Raw genomic sequence first — 9,633 nt, forward strand, 5'->3', positions numbered from 1 at the left:
CTAGTGTTAACTTTAACCCACTGCTGCCTTTCTGCCATGTGGTCCCAAGACCACATTCACATCACCCTCCTCTTCTGCCACATCTCCCTTGGACCTTTGTCTCTCTTCACAGGGACCCTCCACATGATAGCTAACTTCAGAGCCACTTGGACCAACCTGGGGCAGGTCATGAGTCTGAACTTAAACATCTGAGAGGATTGGCTGAGAGGCAAGTTACATAGAGAGGAGCCACTGTGAAGGTGCTGGGTTCTTCCGGGTGGTTGGCTCTGGCTCTACCTGCATTTGGGGAGCAAGATAATTCTCCTCCCTCTCCTGGAAAATGTGACTGCTCTGAAGTTCTTTGCTCTTTGAAGATTGCAAAGAAGAGTGGGGTGGGGACTAGAGTTAGCTCAGCGCTTGAGAGCACTGGCTGCTTTTGAAGAGAATCTGAGCTCCATTCCCAGCACTCAGAACTGCCCGTAAGTCCAGATCCAGAGACTCTGACGCCATCTCCTGGCCTCCTCAAGTACCACACACACACACACAGAGAGAGAGAGACAGAGAGAGAGACAGAGACAGAGAGAGACAGAGAGAAATAAAAGCTTAGCCCAGTGGTGGTGGCTCACACCTTTAATTCCAGCACTGGGGAGGCAGAGGCAGGTGGATCTCTATGGGTCTGAGGCCAGCCTGATCTACAAGATAACCAGGGCTACACAGAGAAATCCTGTCTTGAAAAGAAATAAATACATACACAAACAAACAAATAAAATCTTAAGAAAAAAAGAAAGGTTGGTGGGGAAACATCTGAGCAGAGGAAGAGCTCGGGGTGTGCAGAACACCCATCCTCGGAGGAGCACTCACTCAAGGCCGTCTGCACAGGAGAACACTTGCCCTCAGCTTGCCCTGGGGTCTTAGGACTCAGAATGCGGTTTCAAATCTAAAGCACTGCCATGAGTGGTAACAGGGACCCCAGGTTGAGCCCCTCCCCCATACAAAATGAGTAGGAACCAACTAAACAGACAGACAAAAGTGGGATCCGGAACAGTTGCATCTACATAAGAGATCTTGGGGATGAAATCCAACTCTAAACTTGAAATTCATCTGTTTCATACACCGCTGAATACACAAAGGCTGACGGCTGACGGTAATCAATATTTTCATAACTGGTGTTGGTGCCACTGGCTCGTGATTCCAACACTTGGAAGATAGGGCAGAAGTTCAAGGGCAGCCTTAGTTATGAAGTGAATTTGAGGCTAGCCTGAACTACACGAAAACCTGTGTCATAAAACAATGAAAGAAAAGGAAAAATGAGCAGTAAGGTGGCTCATCAGATAAAAGGTGTTGGCCACGAAGCCTGAAAACCTGAGTGTAACCATGGCATCCACATGGAAGGGGAAAACCAACTTCAACATGTAGTCCTCTGACCTCTGTGTGTGTGTGTGTGTGTGTGTGTGTGTGTGTGTGTGTGTGCTGCCATGGCTTGTGCACACACCCACATCCACCCACGCACACTACATAAATAAATAATCATAATGATTAGTTTTTAAAGAAAAATATTTCTGTTAATCTTGTTTAGGGAGCAAAGTTTGTGTACATTGAACTGTCAGCTGTGTAGTATGGGATCTGCTCCAGGAAGGTAAAGATTTTGGAACGCTTCATGTTACAGCTACTCTGATTAAAAGTATTGCTTTCTGGGCTGGGTACTGGTGGCATATATCTTTAATCCCAGCACTTGGGAGGCAGACGCAGGTAGATCTCTGTGAGTTAGAGGCTACACAGAAATCTTGTCTCTAAAAACCACTAATAAAAAAAAAAACTTCCTTCCTAAACCTATATAACAAATGTTTTCTAGACTACCTAACAAAGGCATTCAGAGAAAGCTCAAAAGACAGAAAATGTAGGAGACTCTACAACCATCCTCCGGAACAGCACAGAAAGCAAAGCTTGAGCCAGTGAGACTTTGTAGTGGGCAAGGTTCAGCTCTGTAGGAAGGAGAGTGTCAACAGTCAGAGTCCAGCTTTCACTAAAGCCTGTGGAGCTCCTCCAGGCAAAGCACTCTGTTAGAGGGCAAACACACTCTCAGTCTGAGCCTGGCGACGTGAGTTCAATCCTTAGAACCCAAGTGGAAGGAGTGTGCTAATTCCACAAAGTTGTCCTCTGATCCACACACATGTGCAAGTGTATACACACACATCTATATGTGTACATGCACACATGCATATACATGTGCATGCGCACACCCACGCACAGTGTCAAAAGCAACAAAAGACGCCCTGTAGAAATGTCTCATTCAGTCTCCCATCGCCCAGTGCCACACTCTGAGCACCGGTGGCACTGATTTCTTTCCTGGTTGGTTGATCAGATGTTTGAGACCGTGCCTCACTATGTAGCCCAGGCTGGCCTAGAACTCACAGCGATCCTCTTGCTTCCGCAAAATGAGCCCATCATGTCCAACACGTTACTTACGCAATGCTCTACAAACCAAGTCTAGGCAAGCAGGACAGCGCACTCCCGAAGTCCTAGGACTTGAAAAGGAAGATCAGGAGTTCACATCAATCTTCCACATAAGAGTTGGAGGCTGGTGAGGCTGTTCCCTGGGACATTCTGCCAGCATCTGACCAATGCAGATGCAGTTGCTCACAGCCAATCATCAGACTAAGCTAGGGGACCCCAGTGGAGGAACTGGGGGAAGGACTGGAGGAGGGGAGGGAAATTGCAACCCCTTAGGAACAACAACATCAGCTGACCAGACTACCCAGAGCTCCCAGGGATTAGACCACCAACCAAGGAGTATATGTGGAGGAAATCCATGGCTCCCGATACATGTGGCCTTGTCTAACATCAATGGGAGGGGAGGCCCTTGGTCCTGTGGAGGTTTGATGCCCCAGCACAGTGGATGCTGGAGCGGTGAGTCAGGAGTGGGTGTGAGTGAGCACCCTCATAGAGGCAAAGGGCAGGGGGGAGAGGATGGACAGGATGGAGAGGGTTGTGGAGGGATAACCAAGAAGAAGGATATCATTTGAGATGTAAACAAATGGAATGATTAATTTAAAAAAATGTTTAAATAAAAAAAGAGTTGGAGGCTAACCTGGGCTACGTGAGACACTGTCTCAAAAAAAAAAAAAAAATTTAAAAAATTTTAAAAGCAAAAGAAAGAAAAGAGATGGCTCTGAAAGTGAAAAGTACTTGTCACTAAGCATGAGGATGTGAGTCAACCCCAGGCCCCACATGGTGGAAGGAGAGAAATGACTCCCACAGTTATATTCTGATCTATGCATACAATCCATGGCATATACAGAAACACACATACAAACAATAAGTAGCTGGAAAGGCCTACGCCCAAAGATGTACAAACTTTGAGAAAAATGATGGACAACCAATGTGACATTAAAGTTAAAAATCTCGGGGCTGGAGAGACGGCTCAGCAGTTAAGAGCACGGACTGCTCTTCCAGAGGTCCTGAGTTCAATTCCCAGCACCCACATGGTGGCTCACAACCATCTGTAATGGGATCTGATGCCCGTTTCTGGTGTATCTGAAGACAGCTACAGTGTACTCATATACATAAAATGAATAATTCTTTAAAAAAAAATAAAGTTAAAAATCGCTCTTTACACTGTAGAGACAATGTAAAAGGAAGAGAAAATGCAGCCAACACCCAGAACTATAAATGAACAAGAAAACCAGAGACAAATCAAGAGGAGGCTGGAGGGCTGACCAGTGGGCGGAACCACTGTGGCCCATGCAGGGGACCTGAATTTCCTTCTCAGTACCCGAATCAAGCCTAGAGAATCAAAACCATCGGTAGTTCCAGCTCCCCGGGAGCCAACACTCACTTCCGGACTCCACCAGCATCAATCACAGGTACATGCACATACACATCAATGAAAATCAAAACCAAAACTGGGGATGGGGAGATAAGGAGGTGGACCTGGGAGGAGCTGAGAGGCATTGGGTGAATACAATCAAAATACATTGTATGGAATTCTCAAAGAACTTGTACAAAATACTTATAAAAATTCAGGAGGACCTGGAGAGGCTCAGCAGTTAAGAGCACGTGCTGCCTTTGCATAGGACCCCAGCTCAGTTTCCAGCACCCACATGGTGGCTCACAACATCATGACTCCACTTCCAGGGGACCCGATGCCCTCTTCTGTGGACACCAGGACTGCATATAGTGCACAGACATACACACAGGCAAAACATTGATAAGATAAAACAAATTTAACAAAAAGTTTTAAACTAATAATTTAAGAGAAAAATAAGGCCAAGTCTTTCATGAAAGAATCCCAAGGCGACAATAAATTTACACAAAGGCCTTCCATGGGGCTGGGATGTGGCCGAGTGGAGATCACTTTCCCTGGTATATGAGAAGTCCCTCAGCCGGGTGTGATACCTTTAATCCCAGCTCTCAGGAAGCAAAAGTAGAAGGATTTCTGTGAGTTCAAGACCAACCTGGTCTACATAGCCAGTTCCAGGACAGCCAGAGGACTATAATAGAAACACCCTATTTAAACACCACCAAAAAAAAAAAAAAAAAAAGGTGCCCTGGGTTTGATTTTCCAAATCACCAAGAAAAAAATGTTATTGCTAATAAACAAATTAAAACCACAAGAAGTCCTGTTACACAGTCCTTTTTTTTTTAAGATTTATTTATTTATTTTATGTGGGTACACTGTGGCTGTTTTTTCAGACACACCAGAAGAGGGCATCAAATCTCATTACAGATGGTTGTAAGCCACCATGTGGTTGCTGGGAATTGAACTCAGGACCTTCGGAAGAGCAGTCTGTGTTCTTAACCGCTGAGCCATCTCTCCAGTCCCAGTTGTTTGCTCTTATCGAATTGATAAATTTTAATTACATGACAACAACACCCTTGTCTACATGGGTGTGAAAACTGAAGAACTCTACCCATCACAAGGGTATGTTCATAACTGGGAAGAAAAATGTGACACACATCGTGTGTGATCGCAGGCAGTAACCCTGACCATTAAAAGTAGACAACCCCGAAGTGAAATTTTATTTCTTCTTTTTTTTAACAATCCAGATTTTAACCCCCTTTCAGTCCACTCTCTGACTGTTCCACACCCCATGCCTCCTCTCCTCCCCTCCTTCCCATCTCCACGAGGACGTCCTCTCAATCCACCCCCAATGTCCTACTTCTAAATGCATGCACCAAAAGCCTCCCACAGGACCAGAGGTGTCGCTGTGATAGGGCCCTTGCCTGGTACACATGAAGCCCTAGATTCCATCGCCCACTCTGCCGAAGAATAAAACGGATCTGTGGACACAAGGCATTATTCGCAGGAACGTCGTAACTGTCTAGAGTGCCCTCGATTCACTGTGTTCACACTTGCTGCTCTACCAGTCCCAGTGCCTCCTGAGGGCTGCACCTGAAGAAGGGGGACTGCTTAAGAGGGCTCTGTGTCCACCATGGCTCCGACCAAGTCAACCTCCACAGATGCATGATGGGAAAGCCAGCTGGAAGCAACTGGCTGCCTAAGGCTCTGACAAGAGAGCTCCCTCTACCGGAAGGGTGGAGGAACCTCATTGTTCCAATATTGGTTCCGTGGGATTCCAGGAAATTAGACAACATCGGAAGTCCACCAAACCACTGAGAAAAAAAAGGGAGGGGGGAACGAACTTTGATTATCTCAAATTCCCCTTTTTATGACACACCCCTAACATCACTGCTCACTTCCCTCACCTCCATGATAGGAAAAGCTATTTGCTCTTAGGTTTACACAAGCTTCGCTCCCACTTCCTCCTCACCTCTGTGGTTCTGTGTCCGTCTCCTCTGAAATTGCTGCAACAAGTGACTTGTGCTGACTGCCACATGGAAACTCTCCTCAGTAGCAGGCAGCAGAGCAAAGAGCTCCTTCTTCTCCAAACCCCTTCTCTCTAGTCGCCATTTTCTCCCACCTTAAGCACCCTATCTTTCCTGTGTCTGTTTGCTGATCCTTGGACCCTTTTCTTTTCTATAAACAGAATCTCCCCTTAAGGGATTTCTTCTAGTTCAGAGCCCCCTCCCCAACTGGGGATGAAACCCAGGACCTTGCACGGGCTCAGCAGGAGCTCCACCCACCCCACCCCCAGCTCCAAGACTTAAAGCATCTCTATACTATCAAATATACACTTCCCGCCCTTACCAAAATATTCAGTCAACTCCTTGACATTCAAAATGGGTGACCTCGAAGCCATAGTCAGCGGTTCCGTGCCTTCCAGATCCACAGGGTAGCCCAGGGATCAACCCTTCAAACAGCAAGTCTGGATGCTACTAATTAGCTCAAGCGATAAAAATAACTCTAATTTTCCCAGGCAAAATAGTGCATCTGATTGGCCTGTATTAGCATAACACTGCCATTATAAAGTGTTTAAAGAGCAAATCTCCCAACCACCCTACAATCTTCCTGCTTCCTGGCCTGGTCAAAAGCACCACCCTTACCCATTTCTTACAAGAACCTAGGAATTGCAAGGACAAATTCCATCACCGTTGAGTCCTTCCTTCTCTTATCCCCTGTGGTCTAGCCACAGATTCTATCACTTTGATCTGCACCCTGGGTGGGCAAACCACCCAGTCTTCTTGTTCCCACTTCATCCCATCCGGAAGCCACACGGGCCTTCCACAGCCAGGCTCAGACCCAGAATCTCACAAGTCCAAGACTTCCAGGTGAAGGGGCCTTGATATACACAACATGGCTAACCTCCAAACTGTGAGGCAAGAAACCTGCCACAGCTCAGTGGTAGAGCATTGGGTCCAGTCCCCAGATCTGCCAGGCTGGGGAGAGGGCATGGGGACAGATTATAAATTATAAATGCATAATTCATTTATGCAAAACAAAAAGCTGGGAGGAAAGAGATGACAAGATGGCTAAGCAGGTGAAGAAGCTTGCTGCCAAGGCTGAGGGGCCTGAGTTTGATACCTGAAACCCACATGGTAAAATGAGAGAACTAATACCTGCAGGTTGATCTCTCACCTCCCCCCCACACACACATACACACACACACACACACACACATACACACACACACAATCATAAGTAGATAAGTAAGTAAATTGCCAGCTGTGTTGGTGCACACCTTTAATCCCAGCACTCGGGAAGCAGAAGCTGGCAGATCTCTGTGAGTCTGAGGCCAGCCAGGCCTACATAATGAGTAACAGGTAAATTAAGGCTACATAGTGGGAGCTAGTCTCAAAAACAAAACAAGCAGGGCTGGAGCGGTGGCTCAGTGATTAAGGTTAAGAGCACTGACTGCTCTTCCAAAGGTCCTGAGTTCAATTCCCAGCAACCACATGGTGGCTCACAACCATCTGTAATGGGATCTGATGCCCTCTTCTGGTGTGTCTGAAGACAGCTACAGTGTACTCATATAAAATAAATAAATCTTTTTTAAAAAGACCCTCAACAAACAAACAAAATAAATACATGTAAAAAATTAAAATTAAATACACACGCAACCAGGGGTCTGGAGAGCTTGCTCAGTGGTTAGTGTAGTGCTATCACAAAGGACTGGAGTTCTGTTCCCAGCACCCAGAACAGATGGTTCTCAATCACCTGTAAATCCATCTGCAGAGCATTTGACACCCTCTTCTATCCCCTAAGGAACACATACTCCCACCACACACACACATAATTAAAAATATTTTTTTTTTAAAGTCAGAGAATACCAGGCAGTGGCAGCACAAGTCTTTAACCTTGATACTTGGGAGGGAGAGACGGGCAGATCTGTGAGCAAGAGGACAGCCTGGTCTACAGAGGATCCGGGACAGCCAGGGCTACACAGAGAAACCCTGACTCAGAAAACCGAAAGGAAAAAGAAAGGAAGAGAGGGAGGGAGGGAGGGAGGGAGGGGGAAATTGAGAAAAGATGGCTCATCAGTTAAGAGCACTTGCTCTCTCAGTGACCCAGGTTAAGTTCACAGCACCCATATGGTGTATCAGAAACACGCAACCCTAGTTTCAGATGATCTGATGTCCTCTTCTGGTCTTTATAGCCATTGACCACATATGACACACAAACACACATTCAGATAAAATACTTACACACACAGAATAAAAGTAAGCAGCAGACCTCTTTTCCCTTCCATGGTCCTGGAGTACTGCAGTTTCTGTACCCAGCTACTAACTCATTCTCCCTCCTCCCCAGACCCATGCTCGGCTCATTGTGAGCGTCTGCACACGTTCCTAGCCCAGACCCTCTGCTCCTGCTTCTCCTCTCCCAAGCAGCTCTCCAGCTCTCTTCCTGAAACTTCTGAGATCGTCTCCATCACCTTGGCTCCTGCTCTGGTTGATGTCCACTGTTCATGTCTCTATTAGAGCCCCTCACCCTCTGACATACCACACATTTCCGAAGTGTGTTACTACCCCCTACCCCATGCACACATACATTCATAGCAGCATCAGGATCCTACCACCAGAGACCTCTAACCTTCCTCATCCTCCCCACCCAACCCTGCCCAGGAACATTAGGGCTCCAGAGGGCTGTTGTCACATGGACACACAGGAGATCCCATGAGGGAGATGTGCCTACCCCAGAGGGAAGCCCTCACCATCCACAAGCACCCCAGTTCTGCCTCCAGCTCCTACTCTCTCACAGGAAGTAGCCAGCCTGGTGCCAAGTATCCCCAACTACATCCCCAAAATCCTCAGACACTGCCAGCCTCCAGCTGTCATCCTGGCCCCGGCTGGCGGGCGCCTGCTTCTGGCATAGCGGCTAGGGTGTAATTAGAAACCCGCTAGCTCCCTAATTGCCAGTTCTGAGCTGTCCTTGTTACCAGCTGCCCGAGGCACACATAGAGGGCAGGGCTGAGAGCTGAGCCAGCCTGGCATGGAGATAGACCAAGTAGACCTAGAGAGAACTGGCATGTGGCCAGAGACCAAACGTGGCACAGAGAGGGCTCAGTGCAATCTGCCCTGTGGGTACCTCCCAGCCACATCCACTTGCCCAGAACTGTGACGTCAAACCGGCCCGGCCCATTCATTCTTTATTCGGGTGGCATAAAAATCACTACAAAAACTTTACAAAAGAGTCTTAGCGAAAGGGGCCCTTTCCTGCCTCAGCCCCTGAGCTTCCCAGCAGAGGAGGACAAGAAAGAGGTGAAAGAGGAAGGCTCCTGGCAGTGTTGGCATCTCCAAAAACCAGAGGGGTAACTTGGGTGGCAGAACACAGGTTAAGGACCTGAATGTCTTCAGCTAGGTACATCAGAGGCAGGGTAAGGTCAGCCTCAACCCATGGAGTATAACAGTAAGGCCAGTCTACGCTCAGGAGACCAACACTTGACTCTCTTTTTCCCACCCAGGGTATCTGGGGATATGTCTAAAGATGGCCTCTCCAGCCTCTGCTTACAAATGTGGAGGGACTCTAAGCTAGAGACTTGCCTAGCCTATCTCTAGCCAAAACTGTATCCATGAGAGCCAGCCCACAAAAGGTCACCCCCTGAGCCCTTTCAGAAGAAATGAAGATTCCCTGTGCCCGCCTTCCTCCAGCCCCCACCCCACCTCCTATCCCCAGGAGCTGTTGCAAGAGAGCATCTCCTATCCCTGGTGACTGTCCCCAGGTCCCACCCTGTCCCACAAAACTGGTTGGAAGGAGTCACAGGAATTGAGAGGCTGATCCGAGTGGGGACTCAGGATGATGCTGCCCAGGGCCCCTCC

This window comes from Micromys minutus (assembly GCF_963924665.1).
Source record: "Micromys minutus genome assembly, chromosome: 10".
In the NCBI taxonomy this organism is placed as follows: Eukaryota; Metazoa; Chordata; class Mammalia; order Rodentia; family Muridae; genus Micromys; species Micromys minutus.